The sequence below is a fragment of the Monodon monoceros genome, unplaced genomic scaffold (assembly GCF_005190385.1).
Source record: "Monodon monoceros isolate NGI ecotype Baffin Bay Population unplaced genomic scaffold, NGI_Narwhal_1 Super_Scaffold_3, whole genome shotgun sequence".
NCBI lineage: Eukaryota > Metazoa > Chordata > Mammalia > Artiodactyla > Monodontidae > Monodon > Monodon monoceros.
In genome coordinates this window covers 32722083-32746100 of record NW_021703780.1, presented here as the reverse complement: position 1 = coordinate 32746100, position 24018 = coordinate 32722083, and the positions used below count along the sequence as shown (strand labels likewise).

The following is a 24018-nucleotide window of genomic DNA, read 5'->3' as shown; positions in this document are numbered from 1 at the left end:
TATTAATTTCTGTCAGAGCCGCCTTCTCGAAGCGCTACTCACTTATACAGTACTGCCCTCAGCCTGTAAACAAATATCGCTCCGCCAGGAAACATACTCCCCAGATGCAAGCCCCTCTCCCCAGCAGGGAACCTGGCCCTTCACGCCCTCCCCGCAAAACAGCGTGCTCCCCCACCCAGGGTAGGAAGCTCCGGGTTTCCAGAGCACCAACCCACCACCTCCGCCACCACCCCAGCAAGAAACTTACTCGGTCCGTCTACGCCTCCACCCTCCCTTCAGGAAATCTACTCTCCATATGCATTCAGCCTCCCCGCAGGAAATCTGCTCCCCCCTCCCCCCTTCTATATACATGCACCCCCTCCCTCTCCTCCTCCCCACGCGCCCTCCCCGGCCAGAAACTTACTAGCGAGAAAGCGTGCAGGCTCTCCCGATCCTGGAAACTTACTCCCAGATATAGCGCCCGCCAGCCCCCTTTCCCGGCCCTGCTCCCCTTCCTGCCCTCCGCCGCAAGCAACTCCAAACTCTCTGCATCCAGCCACTCTCCCTCCCCGGTGGAAATTTGCAGCGCGGGGCCGCGCGCGTGCATCCACCCTCCCCTTCAGGAAACTTACTCCCCATCTGCATGCACCGCCTCTCAGCCATCGCTTAGAGGGAAGGGGGTGTGCTAAGGCAGACAGAAATACATATGTATCTCTCGCCCCTCCCCCGGCCGCAGCCCACTCGGGGCCGAGCCGCTGTAACCTGGCCTTACCTTTTGCATTGCTCCCCACCCTCGCCCCCTCCCTTAACCCTCCTTATCCGCTTCCCGGCGCCCCCTTTTTTCACCCATTACCCACCCCTAGCAACCGTTCCCAAGCTCCTCTCGGCCTTTTTTTTTTTTTTAATCCAGGATGCAAATTCCTCCCCTGTCAGCAAATCGACTGTCAAATTATTTTCTTGCAAAAGGAGAAAGGCGGGGTGGGGGGGGAGCAGAAGCAAAAAGGAGGGGAGGCGGGGGAAGGGAGAGAGAGGGACAGAGGAGGGGAGAGATATCCCTCCGCAGAGCTGGGTCTGGCCGCGGGCGGGGAAGCAGGAAGTAAGGTGTCCAGCGCCGCGGCCGGCGGGTCCTCCGCCGCGGCCCCCGCCCGCGCCCCCTGTCCCCCGGGGCGCCGCGCTTTGGCCGGCGCGGGCCGCCCTGCGCATTGTTCGCAGCCTCCCTGGCGTGCGCTGCCGACCTTATCTGTGTGGTCTGCCTGTACGTGAGGTTGCACCTTTTGTAGGCTGGCGAGACTCTGGACATGGATGGGGCAGGGGGCGCGGACCAAGTTGCGGCCCCGCGCGGGACCTGTCAGCCCCGGGGTGTGGCAGACTCTCTGGCAAGGCCGGAAAATCGAGGCCCGGGAGAAGGTGGCGTGGCCGGGAAGCTGCCGCCTGAGACCCGGACCAGTGCAGGATTGTTTCCTGCGTAGCCGTCCCGGTTATTGTAACGCGCTTTGCAATCTAACGACTGGGGTTTGGGTTTTATGTTTATTTTTTAAGGGGTTGCAAAGATGCCAAGGTCTAGGTGGGCTTCGGGGAAACGGTCTGCGCCTACCCCCCGCTGCATCCCGGCTTCTGCGGGGCTGGGAGAGAGGCTGAGGCTCCCGGGAAGGGGCTTGGAGGTTCGCGAAGCGCGCGGCTCCATCCCTCCGCCCCGATGGGGGCGGGGAGGGGGTGCTGCAAACGGCGCTGGAACTGCATCCCTCTGGGGAGGGGTCTCCATCTCCGCGGCGCTGAAGGCCGGGGAGGGAGGTTGCCTAGGAGAGGGGCCGGAACCGGGCGGCGGAGGGGAGGGGAAGGGGCGCGGGTGCCGCCGCGGCGCGCACCCGCCCCTCCTCGTGCGCCATGACTGTGGAACGTGGTGCCAGGGAGGAGGGCCGGCCGCCGGGGGCTGCCTGGGGCCGCTCGGCATTGGTGCGGAAACCCGAGCAGGGAGTCGCTCCTCGCGCAGTCTCCTCCTCCTCCTCTGCGGGGGAAACCGCTGCACCTAAACCGAGAGCAGCTGCGAGCAGGGGGCAGGGCGCGGGCTGAAAGGCAAGCCAAGGGTTCAAACCTCGGCGGCGCCATGGGAGCGAGAGCCCAACAGCCCCCTGGTCCCTCGAAGGCGCGGCCGCCCTTCGGTCCAGCCCGGGACGCCAGCACTTCCAGGCGGCTTCTCTGGTCCAAGGAAACGTAAACCAAAGATGGTTGGGCTTAAACAGACTACCTCGGGCCGGGTACGGGGCATCTATCTTAGGGAGGTCCCACAAGACAGCGAGCGTTTTTTGCTCAGGAGAAAGTTAAACCATGTTTTTTTCGGTATGGGAAAATCGTTGTGCCCCTTACCCCAAATCTTCGCGCAGTATAAATAAGGTGCTCCCTCTACCCAGACTTTCGCCACTGTCCCCTCACCCCACCCCCACTCGGGCACCGGGTGTGGACAGGGCGGGGGAAAGGCTATATGGGAGCTTAAAGCATGAGGTCATGGACGGAGGAGGCTGCTGCCAAAAGCGGCCGAGGTTTTTGTGTATTTTGAGGGGTAACGCTTCTCCATTTTAAGCAGTGTTAAGTTCTCCCGCAATACCCTACGCATTCTGGGGCACCTGGACCAGAGAGCCCCCCGAAAGAAGGGGGGGCTTTGTGCTGTTTGGCTCTTTGAGCTTTTGGCCGGTGCCCTGCCCTTTATGGGGCCCTTCCACATAAGCAAAGAAAGTCGAGGGACAGCGCACAGTGTCGTGGGGTTTGAGAAAGACTCAGATGCTCGGCTCCGCCCCCCAGCGCCACTTTCCTCAGTCCTCGGTCATTTTCCAACCCGATTGCTTTCTACGATAGCCTCCTGCCCCTCTCCGACCCATTCTTCCCAAGTGGCTAGAAGAGTCTTTCTAAAACTCCGGACTACCCTCCTTCAAACCCCTCCCAATTGCTCTTAGAATAAAGCTTTGAAGCCCCCGCGCGATTTCGCCCCTACAGACCTCTCCACTCTCACAGCTCCTCCTCCCATACTGTAAGCCGGGTTGTGCTTTGTTCTGTTGTTTGGGCCTGGGGTAACCCTTCCCCCTCCACCTCTTCTTACTAACTCCTGCTAGACCTTCAGGACTTGACTCAACTGTCACTACCTCCAAGAAGCCTTCCTAAGTATACAATCTCAGCTCTAACTCCCTTAGGGAAAAAAGACCCACCCTCGACCTCCGGGCAGCCGGACTTTGCCCGGAGCTGGCCGCAGTGGCGGCCCTTTTCCAAGCGGAGGAGGCATAGCCAAGCTTGCGCGCCATCACTGACTGGGGGCCCGACCTCCTGGGAGGGAGTTGACTAGGACAAAACCTCCAAACACCCTGTTTCCTCAAGAGACCTAGGAAAAGCAGCGCAGTACCGCCCAGAAACCTCAGCCCCTACACCTCCCACCCCCAGCACACACCCACACTCGTAATGCAAGGAGAGGTCTTTTCATCTAAAACTCCTCCCTGGGGCAGATAAGAAACCTGAGGCTTGAAGGGAGTAAGTGACTTGACCAGGGTCAATGAGGAAATTGACACCCTGGTCTTTCTTGGTCCTAAACTAGAAGGAAGGATTTGGGACCCGAAGCATTGCTGCTGCACAGCCAAGGACGCCTGCAGCCTGCATCACCTTCAAAGGACTCCTACATGCTTGGCCCACTGCCAACAGAGGGGTAGTAAGCCTAGTGGTTAGTCGTGCAGGCTCTGACCTTAGACAAGTTACTTCACCTCACTTGGTTCAGTTTCTTTGCCTGTAAAATCAGAATGGTACCTGCGGTGTACTGTTATTGTGAGGTTTTAATGAGTTCGTGTATGTAAAGGCCTTAGAACAGAGGCAAGTTCTTGATTATTTGTGAGTGGGATTATGTGACCCCTCCCTTCCCAAGGACTCTAGAAAATCAGAACCCCAGAGTCTTTACTTAGCATCAAAAACAACTTAGGGCCTAATAAACTGGGAAAGCACCCATAAATGTACAGACAGTACATACAAAGACCTTAGTTAGCCAATAGATTCAGCCCTTGACAATGCATATGCTTGAAGACAACTCCAAATCTGGGAGCACTGGTTCTGGACTCTTAGAATGAGTGTCAGAGGGAGGACAGCTAAAGTTAAAATATTACCTTAGACCTTTGAAATCAGAGTCAAGCTGAAATAGTCTCATCCTGGTGCAAAACCTGACTTATGACCGAAGCCCTCCTAGGGCTGCAAAAATTGTAAGGGGATTATTATTATTACTATTATTATTGTCATTAAATCCTAGTTTTCCCATTCTCAGCACTTACCCCATGGTAAAAGAGGGGTTTTCTTTTTAATGCAATTCATTTTATTGGAATTGGTTTAATGCATTTACATGGTTCCAAATTCAAATAAACATTGAGAAGTCTCCCTCCCACCATGTCTGCTCCCCACCGGTTTTCCCTCTATGGAAGGTCAGAAGACATGTTCAACTGTTTTCCAGCTGAGGTCTCGGGAGAATTCCTTGGATGCCTACTTAAATTTTTATGTCCAGGGCTTCCTTCTCCAATCCAGGCAGAATCAACACCCTACTCCCAACCTCCCCACCCCTTCAGCCTCAATCCTACACAAGTTGTAGTAACAATGATGAGCCACAATTCCTGAGCTACTGACAAAAGCAAACAACCATTTTGTGATTCTTTCTCCTCCTTTATGCTAGGAATAATAGCTAAGGTTTACTGAGTGCTTTCTATGTGCCAGTCACTGTGCTAAGTACTAGACATGCTTTCTCCTATTTAATCAGCCCCAAACCATCATCATTAACCTTATTTTACAGACGCAGACAGAAGTGCAGGATCAGAGAGATTATGTAACTTGCTCCAATTTGCACCCAGGCCAACCTGAGCCCAAACCCTCTCTCTTAACCACTAGGCCTCTTGCCTCTCTGCAACACAGGGAAAATTCTGGTAGCCTGAAGGGGAAGGAGTAGAATGGAGTCTTTGGACTTAGGCAGGCCTTAATTCAAGTCCTGGGTCTGGCCCCTACCAACAATGAGAACTTGGGGAGGTTTCTTAACCTCTCTGAGCCCCAGTTCACCCACCTGTGTACTGGGACCATACATTCTTCATTGGTCAAACGAAGTGAAAGTCAAATGTGTGTAAATAATGGTTTTTAAAAGGTGTAGTAAACCAAATGCAATGTTTAGATCCTGTGTGGCTCTGATGTGAATAAACCAATTGTTTAAAAGACTTTGAGATAATCAGGGAAATAAAATGTGGACTTGATATAGATGTTAAGAAATGGGACTTCCCTGGTGGCGCAGTGGTTAAGAATCCGCCTGTCAATGCAGGGGACACAGGTTAGAACCCTGGTCTGGGAAGATCCCACATGCTGCGGAGCAACTAAGCCCATGCACCACAACTACTGAGCCTGCGCTCTACAGCCCGCGAGGCACAACTACTGAGCCTGACTGCCACAACTACTGAAGCCCGCACACCTAGAGCCTGTGCTCCACAACAAGAGAAGTCTTGTTGCTTAATGAAAGGCCTACGCACTGCAACAAAAGAGTAGCCCCCGCTTGCCGCAACTAGAGAAAGCCCGTGTGCAGCAACGAAGACCCAATCCAGCCAAAAATAAAATTAATTAATTTTTTAAATTAAAAAATAAAAGAAATTATTAATTTTGTTACATGTGATAATGGTATTGTGGTTAAATTTCTTCTTGAGTTCTTATCTATTAGAATGCATAATGGGGAGTCTGGGGTGAAAGTATGTTTAGGATTTATTTTCAAATAATCCAGCCCCCTCCCAAAAAAAAAAAGATAAATAAAACAAGATTAGCAAAGTATGGATAATTGGTGGAGCTATCTGTTATACTGTTCACTCTACTTCTGCTGAATCTTTAAAATGATTCAAATAAGTCTGAAATAAATTTAAAAGTAAAGTAATTCTATTTTAAAGCACTGAAATTTAAAATGATAAGGCTTATTCAATTACTATGAAATGTTATCAGTAACTATGAAATTTTTTAAGTAGTTTGTTTTTATTGTAATTAGTCTTCATTTTTTATTTCTTAGTTTACACTTTTTCAGTACTGTTAATTAATGAAAACAAACTATTTTATACATTTAAATGATAACAAACATACGTGCATAGATAAATGTATGTCTGTATACACATTTTTAGACAGTTACACATGGATATATGTATTTGTACGCACATAAAACTTGCCTGTGATCTAATTTGTGATAAATATTTACTATGAAATTTTTTAAATTGTTGAAATACAGCACTGGCTTATAGTAGAGATGCAAAAATGGCAATTTTGTTACTGTGAGACATTCAGAGCAACACTTATGTCTGGCAGGTAAATCAGGGAGGGGGCAGAAATGAACACTGCAGAGAGCAAGGTGGACATATCATTGTTAAGGACACCACTCAGAGGACAATGTACAGGAAGGAAAATGGCAGGACTGGGTGATGGAGGAAGAGGCAAATTAAAATTGGGAGCCAATTTTCCCTGAGAATGTGTCTCCACAGAGCTACTTCAAAATTGCATGGATTAAGAATCTGATGCACTGGGCAAAATTCTCAACTCTATGCTTACCAGTTCTGTCACCCAGTCCAGAACTGCTCTGAGTTTCTTCCTTTGTAGTTTGGCTATAAGACCTCTCAGGCCCCTTCCAGCCATCCGGACTAGAAGTCTAAGCAATGCTGTTGCTTTCACAAGAGAAGGATCATTTCTGAGACCACACTGGTTATTTGCCTAACTCAAGAACAGATCAAAACTGAATGGAGGGCTTCCCTGGTGGCGCAGTGGTTGAGAGTCTGCCTGCCGATGAAGGGGACACGGGTTCGTGCCCCGGTCCGGGAAGATCCCACATGCCGCGGAGCGGCTGGGCCCGTGAGCCATGGCCGCTGGGCCTGCACGTCCGGAGCCTGTGCTCCGCAACGGGAGAGGCCATAGCAGGGAGAGGCCCGCGTACGGCAAAAAAAAAACAAAAACAAAAACAAAAAACGGAATGGAAATGGAACTGTAGCCAATTCACAACCAAATGAAATGTTTCAGGCCCAGTGAACATTCTGTGTACTGTTCTAGGAATAATTTTTCTGTACTCTGGATTTAAACAGCTGGAATTATTTTTTTCATATGACCCCCTTTTGAAATGCAAGTTTGTCCTCCTTGAGAGAAAATTTGCATTTCAGAGAAAAGATGAGACAGTATATTTGGTAACTCTTCAAAGAAGTGAACCCTTCCGTATAGTACTTTACATTAAAGGTGACTCTTCAGGAGCGCTTCTTAAAAACAGGGAAAACTGGAGGCATGGAGAAATGGGGGAGAAAAGGCATGGAAAGAAAATCCCAACTTTGCTGCCTGCTCTATCCAAGCCTCTGAGAGGCAACGTGACCAAATCAAGGGACTGTGAGGGTAGAAAAAGTCAGTGGGTGCTTTAGAAATGAGTGATGGATGTCACTAATGCAGTTGTTGAAGAAAGCTCAGTGGGCAAGCACCAATAAGTCTGTGGCAAGTGCAAGCAGTGAAACACTATAGTTGTAGAGTATTTCTCAAACTCATGTTTCTTTGCCATCCCTGAATTTGTAACAACCAAAGCAATGAAAGCAAAAAGTCCTGGCACAGAAGAGCTTATGGGACTCCCATTTTGAAACCAATAAGATAGCATAATTTGTTGACTGTCACCTCAGCCCCCAAGTCTGTTAAGGACGGTGTTGAGAGAGCAGGCCTTACTCAAGACAGGAGGCCTAACTGGTGTTTGTTTAGTAATACTAAGAGATCACTATCTCAGGCAAGTTTCTAGCCAGAGAGAGAAAGGCTATGAGAAAGCTCTCGGTTTAAGTCTTATTTGGAAGAGAGGGAAAACAAACAAGCAAACTAGGATAGTAGATTCTGTATCCAGTACAAAAATCAAAAAGCAACTCAGTGGTTGAAATCACTGCTAAAACTTCCTGCACCTGCCCAGAAGGCATGCTTGGGAGTCACACATTTCAACTACGGTACCAGCGCATGGTGGGTAGTGCTCAAGGGCTGCGGTGGCCCCCGCTGGTTCCCAAATGAGTGGCTTTGTTCCATGTAAGGGTGAGGAAGAGAGAGAATAAGTGAATTTCCTACTGCAGATGCAAATCTATTAAAAAGTTTTAAATTGCAGAGTGTTTAAATCTAAGTATAGGTAACAGCTACTTTTCCAGAACCCCTAATGGAGTCACATTTTTTTTTTAAATGGGAAGGAGAACCATTAAGACCTTGTATTAGAAAAGATCCTGGCAGGAAATGGGTGGCACACTCAACAGGTAACTGAGGAGCATTTATGGTAAGTACTGTTTACAATAGTGTGCAGTCAGGGCAGGCTTCGTGAATGTGCAGCTTGTGTGGTCACACAGGACCCTGCACTTAGAAAGTCCTGCACTGCTTAATGCCTTGCGGTCGCCATCTTGAAATCCATTGTGGTTTTTGAACAAGAAGTTCTGCATTTTCATTTTGCACTGGACCCCACAAACTATGTAGTTAGTCCTTTGTGCAGGGCTAAGGGAAACCAGCAAGGGATGGTATAGGACCAAAGAACTAAAAACAGTGTGGAACCTTTACCACCCATAAGTCAGAAAGGGCAAGAAAGAGAAATATCTGGAATGGAGGAAACGCTGTCTCTGAAGTTATGGCTGTGACTGTAGCTGTAGGAGAGGGTCACACAACACAAGTGACAGCCTTCTGTAAGAACACAACACAGAACACAGCCATAGTCAACCCACAGCCTGCAGAGAGCACAGGCAGGTGAATAGCTACCCCAGCTTCTCTCTGCCCCTGCCCTCTGACCTCCTATATGTGCCTCCCATTGGCTGAACCCTACAGGAAGCCAGGGGCTCTGGGAGCCTGTTGATGAAATCAGTGGAGGGCAGCCTGCCAGGGCATAGGGTACAGTGGAAAAAGGTAAAAGTGAATCTGGAAAGGGCAGAGAATAGCCAGCTCAGGACTTTTACCTGAAATTTTCAGGATCGTGGTTAAGAGTAAATAACATGAAAATGGAAAATTCAAACAATGAATTTCAGTAAAGGACTCTGTATTGATTATTAAAGGGTAATCATTTGGTATGCATCATGTACAAGGTTTTACATACTTTCAAAGGAAAAACAAGATGATCCAAGAATTTTCAAGAAAATTAGATGTTTGAAAGAGCCATCATTAAGTGAAGAGAGAAGCCTGGGATTTCAAAATTTTTAGAAACATTCCAGGCCCCAAAGTCAAATTTTGTAGGTAACACCCCACTCCCCTTCACCCTTAGGCCAACATCACAACAAAAAAGTACCTTTGACAGGCACAGCATCCCAAGAATTGCAAGGACCACTAGGGCAACAGCAGCTAAATAGAATGTATTCCAACCAAGGATTTTGGTATGATTAAGTATCTGTAGATACCTTTCACACATGAGGAGCATTGAAAAGCTTGTACAAAGGGAGTTCATTATGCTGCTTTGTAACTTTCTTTTCTGACTACTCAATTCCTCTGAACATTTTAAGACTATTCAGATCACCTTCCAAAAAGTACGTATCACTTATTAATTCACATGCCACTCAGAGTTCTTAACTATGTAGATACGGGCTAAACTATATTTATCCTTTATAATTTCCTTGAAAAATAAAGATTTTTGCTGCAAATGTGAATAAGATCGCAGGGACACATTTCATCTTTTTTAAAAAGTTGAGGTAAAAGTCACAGAACACAAAATTAATCATTTTAAAGTGCATAATTCAGTATGCACTGAATTGTGTAATTCACAGTTCACAATGTTGTATAATCATCACGTCTATCTAGTTCCAAAACATTTTTATCACCCCAAAGGGAAGCACCATACCCATTAAGCAGTCATTCCCCATTCTTCCCTCCCCCGAGCACCTCACAACCACTTATCTGCCTTCTGTTTTTAGGTTTACCTATTCTGAATATTTCATATAAATAGAATCATAAAATACATGACCTTTTCTGTCTGGCTGCTTTCACTTAGCATAATGTTTTCAAGGTTCATTCATGCTGTAGCACGTGTCAGTACTTCATTCTTTTTTATGGCTGGATAATATCCCCTTGTGTGGATATACAACATTTTTTAAATCAGTTCATCAGTTGATGGGCATATGGGTTGCTTCCAGCTTTTGACAATTATAAATAATGCTGCTATGAACATGAGTGTACAGGTACTTATTTGAACAGCTATTTTCAGTTCTTTTGGTATACACATAGGAGTGGAATTGCTGGGTCATATAGTAATTCTATGTTTAACTTTTTGAGGAGCTGCCAAATTGTTTACACAGCCTTTTTAAGGGAACTCTGAAATCCTTCTAGAAGCACCCATTTTACAACCACTAGATATCATACCTAGAGGAACTAAGTCCATTCTTGCCTATAAAATAAAACACATTCCAAAGATTTTTCTATGTGGGAGATACTCTAGTTAGCAATTGACTTGAGTTCTTATAATTTATTTAGGTTATTGGTTTATAAAGTAATACATGCTCATTGGAGAAATTTTTAAAACAACACTAAGAGTCAAAAAGAAAATACAAATCACTCGTAACCCACTGTGAACTCTTACACACACACACTTTTTTTTTTTTTACAAAAATAGCTTATCAGAGCGCTTATCAATAAATCCAGCCTGAAATAGAAAATGAAATTAAGTCAAAGAAGAAAAACAACACAGTAAACCTGTGAATGGTAACAATTTCACATCAGAAAGCACACTTACCTAGTTTTTTCAGTTCAGCCTGTTGCTGTAATAACCTGAAGCATGATTGTATGGTTGTGTAGGATAATTACCTAGTAAATCAACTCTGACTTTGAGTTACTGAGCCTGCATATAGAAGGTGTGGTTTTGGTTTGTTTATTCTTGTTGTTTTTTTTAATTTATTTATTTGACTTAATAGTATTTGTTTTCTCCCTTGGAATTGAGTTGAGGAACACAGAATTTTGACAAACTGTCTCTTTCAGATGGATTCAGAGGTCCTACCTAGATATAGGCTTTCTTTTCTTTTCTTTACATAAATTTATTTATTTTATTCATTCATTCTTGGCTGCGTTGGGTCCTCATTGCTGCACGCAGTAGGCTTTCTTTTCTTAAATCAACATATAGTAAGTAAAATTGACGTGTGTGTGTGTACAGTCCTATATGTAAACATCATCACAATCAAGATACAGATGGTTCTATCACCTTCACCCTAAAAAATCCCTTTAGAGTTCCGCTCTCCCCCCATTGTAACCCCTGGAAATCACTGGTCTGTTCTCCATTGCTCCTTCACTTGGCCTTCTTCCTAAATGTCATAGAAATGGAATCATAAAGTATACAGTCTTTTGAGACTGGCTTCTTTGACTCCACATAATGTCTTTGAGACTCATTCATGTTGCTACATGTAATGATAGTATTTCATTCCATACTCTACTAGCAGTAATATTTATTGCTAAATAGTATCTTTTTTTTTTTTTTTGCGGTATGCGGGCCTCTCACTGTTGTGGCCTCTCCCATTGCGGAGCACAGGCTCCGGACGCGCAGGCTCAGCGGCCATGACTCACGGGCCCAGCCGCTCCGCGGCATGTGGGATCTTCCCGGACCGGGGCACGAACCCGTGTCCCCTGCATCGGCAGGCAGACTCTCAACCACTGCGCCACCAGTGAAGCCCCTCTAAATAGTATCTTAATGCTAAAGAGTATGAATGTACTCAGTTTATCTGTTCACCCATTGAAGGATCTTGGGGTGGTTCCCACTGTTAGGTGATGATTAGAATAAAGCAGATATAAACATTCATGTGCAGGTTTTAGAGCGAACATGAAATTCATTTCTCTAAGGTAAATACTTAGGAGGGGGATCATACCATATCATATGGTGAGTATGTGTTTAACTTTATAAGAAACAGGCAAATTGTTTACCTGAGTACCATTTTATATTCCAAGCAACAAATGAGAGTTCCAGTTGCTTCACAACCTCGCCATCAGTAGATGCTGTCAGGCTTTTGTTGCTATTGATTTTATTTTCATCCTCATAGCTATGTAGTAGTATCTCATCGTGATTTTAATTTGCATTTTCCTAATAGCTGATTGTATTGACCATCCTTTCACGTGCTATTTTCTCTTTGGTGAACGTACATAGACGTTTAAGTCTTTTGCCCCTCGCCTTTATTTTTTCCATCTAGCAAACTACATATTTCACCTATTTATTTTACTTATTGTTTGTCTCTCCTATTAAAATGTAAATTCCACGAGGGCGGGGGTTTTAGTCTGTGTTGTTTTTGCTCTAAGGGCTATAACTGAAAATGCATGTAATTTACCTATCAACTATAACAGTGCTTCATACATTGTAGGAAAACTACAATAATATTTGTTGAATAAATGAGCATTTATTGCATACTTACTCTGTGTCAGGGACCATTCTAAAAGCATCCTAATATTTTCAGATTTTGTTAGTGTTGTTGCTATTTTATTATTTCATCAATAATTTTTATTTATTCTTTACAAGTCTTTAATTGTTCAACAAACACGCTGAGTGGTTACTACCTTCCAGTTACTATGCTAGGGCTTAAGAATAAAGTGAAACCTTAGGAGGTTTAACCTTAGGAGACAGGTTACTATTGTAAAGTAAGAAAGGTGCTGTGATAAAGATATGCACAGGAACCTGGCAAAGTACAGTGGGGGAATACGGAATTCATATTCTTAAGGGTCAAGGAAAGCTTTCTAGAAGAGCTGATCACTTAAATCAAACTGAAGTGAATAAAATGCTTAGTTTATACTTTTCCTATAATATTAAACAGAATTAATTTTAAACCTCGGTTACTTTGTTCCCATCTACAGTAATGTAAATTAACCAGAAAGCACTATATTTTAAAATGGCATTGAAAACAAACAAACAAAAGGCATTGGTCTTTGTTTCGTATCAGGATAGGTACCTTTGTTTTAAGGATTATAACAATTAAACTATAACAAGATGTTCTCCTCATTTTTTATTGGGTTGTTTGTTTTCCTACTATTGAGTTTTAAGAGTTTTTCTAGATACAAGTCCTTTGTTGATATGTGACTTGAAAATATTTTTCCCCAGTCTATAGCTTTTCTTTCTCTCAGTGTCTTTCACAAATCAAAAGGTTTTCATTTTCATAAAGTCCGATTTGTCAATTTTTTTTCTTTTATGAGTTGTGCTTTTAATACCAAGCCTAAGAAAACTCCCTGATCCCAAGTCATAAACATTTCTACTATTTCTTCTTCTAAAAGTTGTATAGTTTTACATTTTACATCTATGATCTATTTTTGAGTTAATTTTTGTATAAAATGTGAGACTGAGGTCAAGCTTTTTTTGTCTTTAGCTTTTCGTGGCATACTTTTGCATATGGATGTTCAGTTATTCCAACATCACATATTGAAAAGGCTATCCTTTTTCCATTTAATTGCTTTTTTACTTTTGTTAACAACTGACATTTTGTGACTCCATTGCTTGATATATTCTGATCCATTGGTCTATGTCTCTATCCCTCCACCAGTACCACAGTGTCTTAATTATTGTTCCTTTACAGTAAGTTTTAAAATCAGGTAGACTGATTTCTCCCACTTTATCCTTCTTTTTCAAAATTGTTATGGCTACTCTGGTCCCTTCAACTTTCCAAATAAATTTTAGAATCAGCTTGTCTATATCTGCAGAAATCTTATCGGACTTTTGATTGGAATTGTATTAAATCTATAGATTTCTTCAGAGAAAATTGACACGTTCAACTAAATTGGATCTTCCAACCCATGAATCCAGTATGTCTCTCCATTTATTTATGTCCTTTGATTTCTCTCCTCGGTGTTTATAGTTGTCAGCATACAGATCTTGCACAAGTTTTGTTCAATTTATACCTAAGTATTTCTCTTTTAAACATTTTAAATGAAATATATATTTTAATTTTGATTTCCAAATTGTTTAAGCATGTAGAAATATAATCTTCTTTGTGAGTTAGCCTTATCTCTCGCAGTTGTGCTAAACTCATTTATTAATTTAAGACTTTTTCGGTAAATTCCTTGGGATTTTCTATGTAGAAAATCATGTCACCCGCAGATAGGAACAGTATTCTTTCTTTCTAATCTGTATGCCTTTACTTTCTTTCTCTGCCTTACTGCACTGACTAGGACTTCCTGTACTATACTGAATAGGAGTGTTGATAGAGGACGTCTTTGCTTTCTTTGTTCCTGACCTTAGGAGAAAGCATTCAGTGTTTCACCATTAAACATTACATTAACTGTAGATATTTTGTAGATGGGCTTTATCAAATTAAGGACATTTCCTTCTATTTCTATATTGCTGAGAGTTTTTATCATGAATCGATGCTGGATGTTTTCAAATGCTTTTTCTGCATCGTTTGATATGCTCATGTCATTTTTCCTTTTCAGTTTTTTAATATGGTGAACTACATTGATTGATTTTTGAATTTGGAGCCAGTCATGCATTTCTAGGATAAACCCCACTTGGTCATGGAGTAGTATTCTATTTATATATTGCTGGATTTGATTTCCTGGTATTTTTTTTTTTGAAGATTTTTGTGTACTGTTCATGAGGGACAGTGGTCTATAGTTTTCTCTCCTTGTACTGTCTTTGCCTAGTTTTTTGGTATCAAGGCAATTCTAGCCTCACAAAATGAGTTGGGAAGTGTTCTCTTCCCTTCTATTCTCTGGAAGAGATTGTGTAAAATTGGTGCTATTTGTTCTTTAAAAGTTTGGTAGCGCTTCCCTGGTGGCGCAGTGGTTGAGAGTCCGCCTGCCAATGCAGGGGACATGGGTTTGTGCCCCAGTCCGGGAAGATCCCACATGCCGCGGAGCGGCTGGGTCCGTGAGCCATGGCCGCTGAGCCTGCGCGTCCGGAGCCTGTGCTCCGCAATGGGAGAGGCCACAGCAGTGAGAGGCCCGCATACCAGAAAAAAAAAAAAAAAAAAGTTTGGTAGAATTTACCAGTGAAACCGTTTGGGCCTGGAGGGTTGTTGTTTTTTTTTTTTAAGGTTTTTACCTATGGATTCCATTTCTTTAATATATATGTTGCCTATTTCTTCTTTGTGTGAGTTTTGGAAGTTTGTGGCTTTTAAGGAATTGGTCCATTTCATCTAAGTTATTGAATTTATGTGCATAGAGCTGTTCAGAGCACTACCTTTTAATACCTGTGGGGTCTTTAATGACATTGGTAATTTGTGTCTCTTCTATTTTTTTAAATTTTTAGTATGGCTAAAGTTTATTGATCTCATTGATGTTTTCAGAGAATCAGCTTTTGATTTTATTGATTGTCTTTATTGTTTTTCAGTTCAAGGTCATTTTTTCTGCTCTTTATTATTTCCTTCTTTCTGCTTGCATTTGGTTTGTTTTGCTTTCCTTGGTTTCTTAAGATGGACGCTTAGTTGTTGATCTGAGACCTTTCTTCTTCTCTAAGGTAAGCTATTTTATAATGCTATAAATTTTGCTTTAAGAACTGCTTTAATTCACCCCACAAATTTTTATGTGTCCTGCTTCATTTTTGTCCAGGCAAAAATATTTTCTAAGATACATGTATCCCAATGTTCATTGCAGCACTATTTACAATAGCCAAGACATGGAAGCAACCTAGATGTCTGTCAATAGATGAATGGATAAAGAAGATGTGGTACATATATACAATGGAATATTACTCAGCCATAAAAAAGAATGAAATAATGCCATTTGTAGCAACATGGATGACCTAGAGAGTATCGTACTAAGTAAGCCAGACAACGACATATATCATATGATATCACTTATATGTGGAATCTAAAAAATAAAAATGATAGAAATGAACCTATTTACAAAACAGAAAGAGATTCACAGACATAGAAAAAAAACTTATGGAAAGTGAGGGGAGGGATAAATTAGGAGGTTGGGAGTAACATATACACATTACTATGGATAAAATAGATAACCAACAAGGACTTACTCTATAGCACAGGGAACTATACTCAATATCTTGTAGTAACCTATAAGGGAAGAGAATCTGAAAAAGAATATAGCCCCTAGCCCCCTGAGTCTCTTTCCACTAGACCCCCTTTACTTTAGCTTCTCCTCCAGGAAACCCCAAACCTTCCTTTAATTTAGCTACTAGAGAGTTAATGTCTGACACCACAAGGAGTTTACTGGACTTAGCTCCAGTGCTGTGATTGAAACTATTCTGATTGGTCAAGGCCAGTGCCTACCGGTCATTAAATATTTGGAATATCACCTCTGCCGGTACCTTATGTTTGTACAGCATTTTATAGTTTACAAAAGATATTTACATATATTATCTTAGTTAAGCTTCATGCCGGCTCCGTGACATTAGTATGAATTGTTATTGCCATCATAAAACATTTTAACTATAAAATTAACACATTAAAATATAATAATAATAAATAAATAAAATTAACACATATTAGTGTGGAAAATGAATTATTATTGGGGACTCTCTGCTCAGAAAAATTATCACTTACCCGAGATCACATGGTTATAGGAGTTTGGGTCTAAACTCCTAACAGCTTCAAGAATTGTCATATCTTAAGTGCTCGGTTTAGGGAAGGAAGATTTCACTCTGCACTGGATAGACCTGGGAAGGCAATTCCAGGAGGGAGGCACTGAGCTTCTACTGAGGAGCTAGTGGGATCTGGTTGACAGGGAGGCAGAGCAAGGATATTCTACTCAGGAACAGTGTGAAATGTGGCCCACATGTAGTAAAAGATCCTATTTCCATGATCATTTCAAGACACCTTCTCTGGAGGTGTTGGAACTGAAATTCCCCAATGTTGAGTCACAAAGAGCACCTGAGGCAAAGCTCTCCTCTCCTACCTTGCTTGTTCAATTCTGGAGCCGATGGAGGAGACAGGGAATGGGCATTCTGAAGCTGCTGAAGCTGAATTGTATTTATTGGGTCATTTTTCTCCTTCACACTTGGGTCCCTCCAGATAGAGCAATTGATGAAAAAGAAAGTGAGGAAGTCTGAAGTATTATTCACAGCCCCTCAGCTGCTGTTACCAAGTCCACACAAAGGCTTATCCAAGGAGAGAACGGTGCTCTAGGCCACCATAGTCCTAAGGTTCTTTGGGTGTTTGTGTTCTGTCTGCAATAGCAGTGGGAACCATTTGCTCACATCACACTCCTTAGGTCATTTAACAGCAGCACTGGGCCATTCCTTAAGGTGCTGCCAGGTGGCAAGATGGCAGTGTCAATTTCCAAGATGTCGCTGATGGCGTCCTCAAGGTTGAACTGAACAAGTGTCTCACTCGGGCGCTGGCCAAAGATGACGACTCTGGAGTTGAAGTCTGATTTACACCAACCAGGACGGAAATCATTATCTTGGCCTCCAGGACGCACAATGTTCTTGGTGAGAAGGGCTGGCGGATCCAGGAATTGACCGCTGTGCTTCAGAAGAGATTTGGCTTCCCTGAGGGCAGTGTAGAGCTTTAGGAGGAAAAGGAATGTACGAGAGCTCTGTGCACATCACCCAGGCGGGATCTGCGGTACACACTTCTAGGAGGGCTTGCTGTGGTGTGCTGAAGGTCATCATGGAGAGTGGGGACAAAGGTTGCTAGGTCGTAATGCCTGGGCAACTCCAAGGACAGAGGGTTAAATCCATGAAGTTGTGGATGGCCTGATGACCCACAGTGAGGACCTTGTTAGCTTCTACACAGACACCACTGGCTGCCATGTGCTGCTCAGACAGGGAGTGCTGGGCATCAAAGTGAAGATCATGCTGCCTTGGGACCCAAGTGGAAAGATGGGCCCTTAAGAAGCCCCTGCCTGACCACTGAGCATGGTGGAACCCATAGATGAGACACTGCTCACTGTCACCTTCCCCATCCCCAAACAGAAGGGAGGGAAGCCATAGACGCCTGCCATGCCAGCAAGTACCCACTGCATAACACTGTCTCCTTGGCAGCTGGATTTGGAGTCTGATGTTGCTCTATAAAGACCTTTCATAAAATCTTTTTTTAAAAAAGTAGGGTTGTATCCAGGTTTCATGGAGCCTGAATCTTATACAATCTGGGGCCTCTTTTTTTTTTTTTTAATTTATTTATATTTTTGGCTGCACTGTGTCTTCGTTGCTGTTCGCAGGCTTTCTCTAGTTGCAGCGAGCGGGGGCTACTCTTCGTTGTGTTGCGCGGGCTTCTCACTGCAGTGGCTTCTCTTGTTGCAGAGCACAGGTTCTAGGTGCACGGGTTTCAGTAGCTGAGGCACACCACACGGGCTTAGTTGCTCCGCAGCATGTGGGATCTTCCCTGACCAGAATCAAACCCGTGTCCCCTGCATTGGCAGGCGGATTCTTAACCACTGCGCCACCAGGGAAGTCTGGGGCCTCTTTTTTTAAAAAAGAAAACACAATTACAAACAGAAAATCAGCTATAGAACTTTGGAAAGAACTTGTAAGTGAGGGTCCAGAAGCTTTAAGTTCATTAGCAACCCCGTTGCTTAACATGAATAATAGATCTGAGAAAAAGAAGGGAAATGATTCAATTAAATAGCATAGGATCATTGTTCTCTGTATATTCACCTCTGCTTAACCGTAATTTTTAAAATCTGCTAAAAGAAAGGGAAACTATCCAACTAATGGCACGGGAGTATTGTTTTTGATGGTACCTGTGGCTCCCAGGCTTTTTTTTTTTCTCTCTCTCCAGTACTTTTAAAAAGTTTGATCGAGATATAAGTGACACACAAAAACTGCTCATATTTGAAGTATACAGTCTAAGTTTTGAAATATGTAGACCCCTGCGAAAGAATCACCATAATCAAGGTAATGAATATAGTCATCAGTCTCAAAAGTTTCCTCATGCACCTTTGTAATTCTTCCGTCCAGCCCCTGCTTATACCTCCGCCCCCATTTTTTCATATATTTTAATCTGCTTTTCTAGTTGTTTAAGGCAAAAGGATAAATTTGGACCCTGTTGTTTCATCTTGTCCAGAAGTAGATGCCTCCAGGCTTTTTTAACACAGAGAAACATATAATCAATCCAAACATAAAGAGGTGAAGAGATGCTCCTTTAGGGTGAGTATGGTTTTGAACAGAGGAACTAGAAGACCAGTAAGGTTTTGCACAGAGGATCTACAAGACCAGTAAGAACTCCCCCATCTTAATTAAGGGCAAAAGGGGAGGAGAACACACCTAAGAGGTGTCCAGTCCAGATGGGTCTTTCTTTGCAAACCCACAGATGCACTTTTGAGACGTAATCATCAATGAAGAAATCACGTAAAAGAAGATGACGTTTTTTCCCATTCTTGACTTGTCATAAACCCACAATGAAATTAATTTTGGTTTCAATTTATGTGTCTTGGGTATGAGCCACTGTTATGCTGAATGTACTGGTGCCTGAGTGAAGTTTCTATATGAATTCAATAAGTGTTCGATTCTTCAGTGTTCACTGAGCACCTATACGTATACTGGGGATTTGCAGAGACCCTTGCATCCTGCCTCGCCCTCTGCTTAGTCTCTGGCAGGTTTATCATCCAAGGCTGGGCCCAAATGCTCCTTCTAGGGCCACTCAGCCTAGTCATTTTTTCCTTCCAGAGTACTTGCCAACTGTACATTTAGTTCTCGGTGAACACTTTCCTGAATAGCTTGTCTTATTGCTAAATGTTTTTCCAATGTATGTATGAATGAGATCATACACCTCTTAAAGGCAAGTCCATATCCGTACTACTTCTTAGCACCTGTGCCCGCATCACAGAGCCTAACACAATTTGATATATATTTATTTTACTTTAATATCCTTATTATATAATTAACTCTTGTTCATAATGAAAATGTTCATTATGGAAATGTTAGATGATGCAGACAAGCAAAAAGGTTTAAAAATTAACCATAATTCCAATATCAGAGAATAACTGCTGTTGACATTTTGTATAGGGTGTACAACAAATAGGATGTATACAGGACCTAAAGTTTTAATGGAATAAATTGAAAGATACACAACCACAAGTTAGAAGGGGTAAGAGGATGCAGTGACATTTCTTGAGACGCCAGGAAGATGATGTGCTGTTAGTGGCCCAGGGCGGGCAGCATAAATGTGCTTTAGAGACTTGGCAGAGCATGCTGTCCAGAAAATATACTTCTCCCACCAGTTCTTGGAATCCTTGTAGCAGGAATAAAGTCCTTCCATAATAGTGTTAAAACAACTTCAGGAGACATGTGGTCCCTGAACCAGCAACATCAGCATCACCTGGGAACTTGTCAGAAATGCAAATTCTCAAGCCTGATCCTAGACTTAACTGAATCAGAAACTCTGGGGGTTGGGCCCAGCAGTCTGTGTTTTAACAAGCTTTTCAGGTGATCCTGATGCACAATAAAGTTTAAGAACCACCATCTAAGACTGGGAGCTATCTTGTTCATTGTTGAGTTCTCTGTCTCAGCACCTGGTGCCTAGAAGGTCGTGAAAAATCTGCTAAATCAAGAATACAAATATCCATTAAAGATGCATCACTTTTAAAAATTATTTTCATTATGGTATTATTTCTCATCGAAATACGTAAAAGATATAATGAGTACCTAGTATATCCAGCACTATCTATAGCAAATTAAATCTTAACAGTTGGCCACATTTCCTTTAGATATTTTTTTGGAGAACAAAATCATTGCGGATACAACTGAGAGCTTTCTGTGTGTCCTCTTCCCAATCTCATTCTTTCTCCTTCTTCAGAAATAACCAAGATCATGAATAATTAATCATTCTTATACATGCTTTATGCTTTTACTGCATATTCATGTATCTATAAACAGTATATGGCACTGTTTTGCAGGTTTTTAAACTATTTAAACGGTGTCACACTCTACATACCCTGCAATTAGCTTTTCTTCATTGTTGTTGAGATTTATCATTGTGCAGACACAAAGCTGTGATTCATCATTGTAATTGCTGTATAATATTCCCTTGTATGAATACACAGTGATATATGAATCTGATCTTCCATTAATGGCATTTAAATATTTCCAGCTGATTCAGTTTTTCACTACTAAAAGTAATGCTGCCACAAACATATATATCTTCAGGTACAAACAAATAGTTTTCCTCTAAGGTATAGACTTGAGTCGATTTCCTGTGATGTAGGATTAAGAGCATTTCCAATCTTAATAGATAAAATCAAATTGCTCCCCAAAGTGGCTGTACCAATTTCCCCACTCTTTTCCAACATTTGGTATTGTTGGAGTTTTAGACTTCTGCCAACCTGATGAGTATGAAATATCAATAGTATCTCATTTGTATTATAAATTTCTCACTACCTTAATTTCTGGTGAGGCTGAGAACCTTTTTGTATGCTCATAAACCATTTGGATTTAAGAGATGTACAATTAACACATATTCACACGGAAGTATAAATCGCTAACATATCTCTACTTCTGAAAGTGATTTTTGATAGGGAGAAAGCCTGAGAGGGAAGAATAAGTGGGAAAACCTCTGTAGGGATGGGAGGAGATGGAGTGGGGAGAAGGTAGAGGTATCATTTGCCTTCCTCAAGGTCCTTTCAGGGCTGGTCCTGGCCAATTGTCACATCAGCCGTGTTCCCTTCCCCTAAGAGCTGGAATCCCTGGGAGAGGCTGAAGGAAAGTGGAAGTGGTAGTAAAATCTTCACTGAGGAAGGCCTTTTCTGGTCCTGAGTTTTTCAGGCTTCTTGGATTCAAGACTAGTTAAGCCAGTGGTTGTCAATGAGAGAAATACATCCCTACTAAGGTATGTTGTGGAAATTTGGGGGGATTTTTGATTATCACAATGATCAGGCGTTACTGGCATTAGGAGATTGGGACCAGGGGTGCTATACCTCCTTCCATGTATGAGACAGTACTACCCACCAAACAATTTCCATGAATGCTCCGCACAGCTTTCAAAAGCCCATTTATATGGGTGGAAACCCTGTTCTAATGATCAAGACTAGCACCTAACTCTTTTCCACATAATCACAAAGTGTATTGTGGGTTTACATGCATTTTTCCAGTAATGTAAACTACTATTTAAATTGAGAGAAGATTCTAACTTTCTTTTGCTCAGCATTGACAACTTCATTACGTTTTCTATTATAGTTAGGCCTATGCATTTTATATAGTTTTATGATAAACAGCTCTTCTTTTCTTTCCCCTTTATATGTGGATATTATAATTATTTAAAAATTTTGTGTGTAGAATGATCATATTACCTATGAATTTCATTTTGGTATAGAAAAAGGACATTACAAAATGTTTATTGGGAACCAGTGAACTAATAGTTCCTTGTTAAGGAAAGCTAGGCTAAGAGAGTAAAAAAAAAACCCTAACTTACCCCAAGATGCCACAGTTGGTAACTGAGAGACCTACAAGACCCTTATAGGATGAATCTAAACTGCTTCCAAAACCAGGGGAAAAAAACATTGGTCCAAATCTTTAAATGGGAAATTCTATCATAGAGGACCTTATAACTAAAAAGGAGGCATAGATGAGGCCTGTCCTGGGGTAGACTCAAGGAAAATAATTTCAGAGGATCAACTTATAAATAGGTCTTAAAAGAACAATCTCATGCCACCAGGGCCTCTGCAGAAGGTTGTATAGCTGTGCCCTGGCTGAGGGGACAAATGGAGTTGAATTCCACCCTGCATTCTGCTCACCAAGATGTGTGCCCAAATGAAGGGTCTACCTTTTAAAATTTTGCACAAAGGAGGTTATTCACACACGGCCCCATGTGCAACCACCACCATCTCTGCTGGTTCACACTAAAAAATCGGCTAGTTTTCATCTTCAGATCCAAACCATCATTGCTAGCAATATATTCTTTATAACAATATTCCACTGATCTAGAACAAAAGCAATTTAAAAGCCTCAGGCTGTTTGTTATAATAGAATTTTCCTCATGTGAAAAAGTAAGCAGTGCTGTTGTATTATTAATGGAGTTTTATTGTTTTTTCCACCAAGTTGACAGTTTTAGGATCATGTTGGTACGACTTATTCTACTAAATGATTAGAATACTTCTGTCACATTTCTATCTTCCTTTTCTAAATTGGAAATATTTGTATTCTTGCTTCAAAGTCCAACATTTAATGAGATTTGAACTTGTTCGCTTTGTGTTGAATGGGATTAACCCCCCCCTCCCCCGCCAGAGGCCACTCTCAAGTCTTTGTGTTGGGGAGGCCCTGGTTATGTGGGCAAATGGATGGTTATTCTCAGCAATAAAAATGAGCAAATAACATGAAAGCACCCATACCTCAAAAAGCAGAAGAGTGACCTCTGTTTGACCTTGAGGTCTGTGCGCTGAAGAGAAAAGTTCCTTAACAGACATAACAAGCTTCGAGCCAGAGAGAAAGAGAAGAAGATTGCTTACTTTCTGATTACTTTGTTTAAACCAACCTCCTTTCTAGTTTATAATCCTTTAGGGGAGCATATTAAGAAGGGGTGGTTTAAGGTCTGTTTAAAGTGGAGGAGAATCATGAAATAAACAATTAATATTTAGGAGAGGGACCCAGAACCCTGCATTTGTAGGATTTTTTCTTCCCCCATTTAATGAATAATAGCCTTGGGCTGTGGTCTCGGGCGTCCCATGTATTTATTTTGATTACTGTTGTCATATATTCACTGGTTACACTGTTTGCGTTATTTTGGACAATCCAAAAATTAGGAGAACTCATTAGAGTAAATAATGCGACCATTTCTGCTGGCATGAGTTGTGTATAGAACACAGGAGTGTCAATTCCAGTAACAGGGAAGCAAATTCAGTAGTCACATTTTATCCTGGCCAAGTGGTCTTGGAACTTTTGCCTTGGGTAATTTTTAAAAAATCAGTCCTATTCCTTGCCTTTCGGCCAAAGACTCCATTACATTGCAGCTTAACATTTGGTCTCTGTTGCTCCTACCCGGAGGCTGTTCTGCATTGTCCAGCTTCTAGGCTTCTGCTCAGGTCAGTGCCTCCTGCTGGGATGACCTCCCCAGGCTTTTGTGCCTATTGAATCCTTCTTATCCTCAAAGGGGAGTTCAAATCCCAGTTCTTCCAAGAAGCAAACTGCCTTCACACCTGTTCTTCCTCCACCAAATTTCAGCAACTCATTGCCTGGCCCTTCCCAATATATGTTCCCGCGTGCTG

The 24018-nt window shown here is 42.6% G+C and overlaps 1 protein-coding gene and 1 pseudogene across 7 annotated transcripts in view; one reads left to right on the top strand and one right to left on the bottom strand.

Moving 5' to 3' along the window:
• Nucleotides 1–917, bottom strand: part of TRERF1 (transcriptional regulating factor 1) — a 204383-nt gene extending 203466 nt beyond the window's left edge. For 4 of the 7 annotated variants that reach the window (XM_029243688.1, XM_029243692.1, XM_029243693.1 and 1 more), the window contains exon 1: nucleotides 404–858. The gene's annotated coding sequence lies outside the window, so the exon portion shown is untranslated. Of the gene's footprint in view, nucleotides 1–403 lie in introns of all 7 variants that reach the window. The other 3 variants (XM_029243689.1, XM_029243691.1, XM_029243690.1) reach the window with 3 other exon arrangements.
• A 14738-nt stretch (nucleotides 918–15655) lies between these two features.
• On the top strand, nucleotides 15656–17716 carry LOC114907554 (annotated as a pseudogene).
• Nucleotides 17717–24018: the final 6302 nt, after the last annotated feature.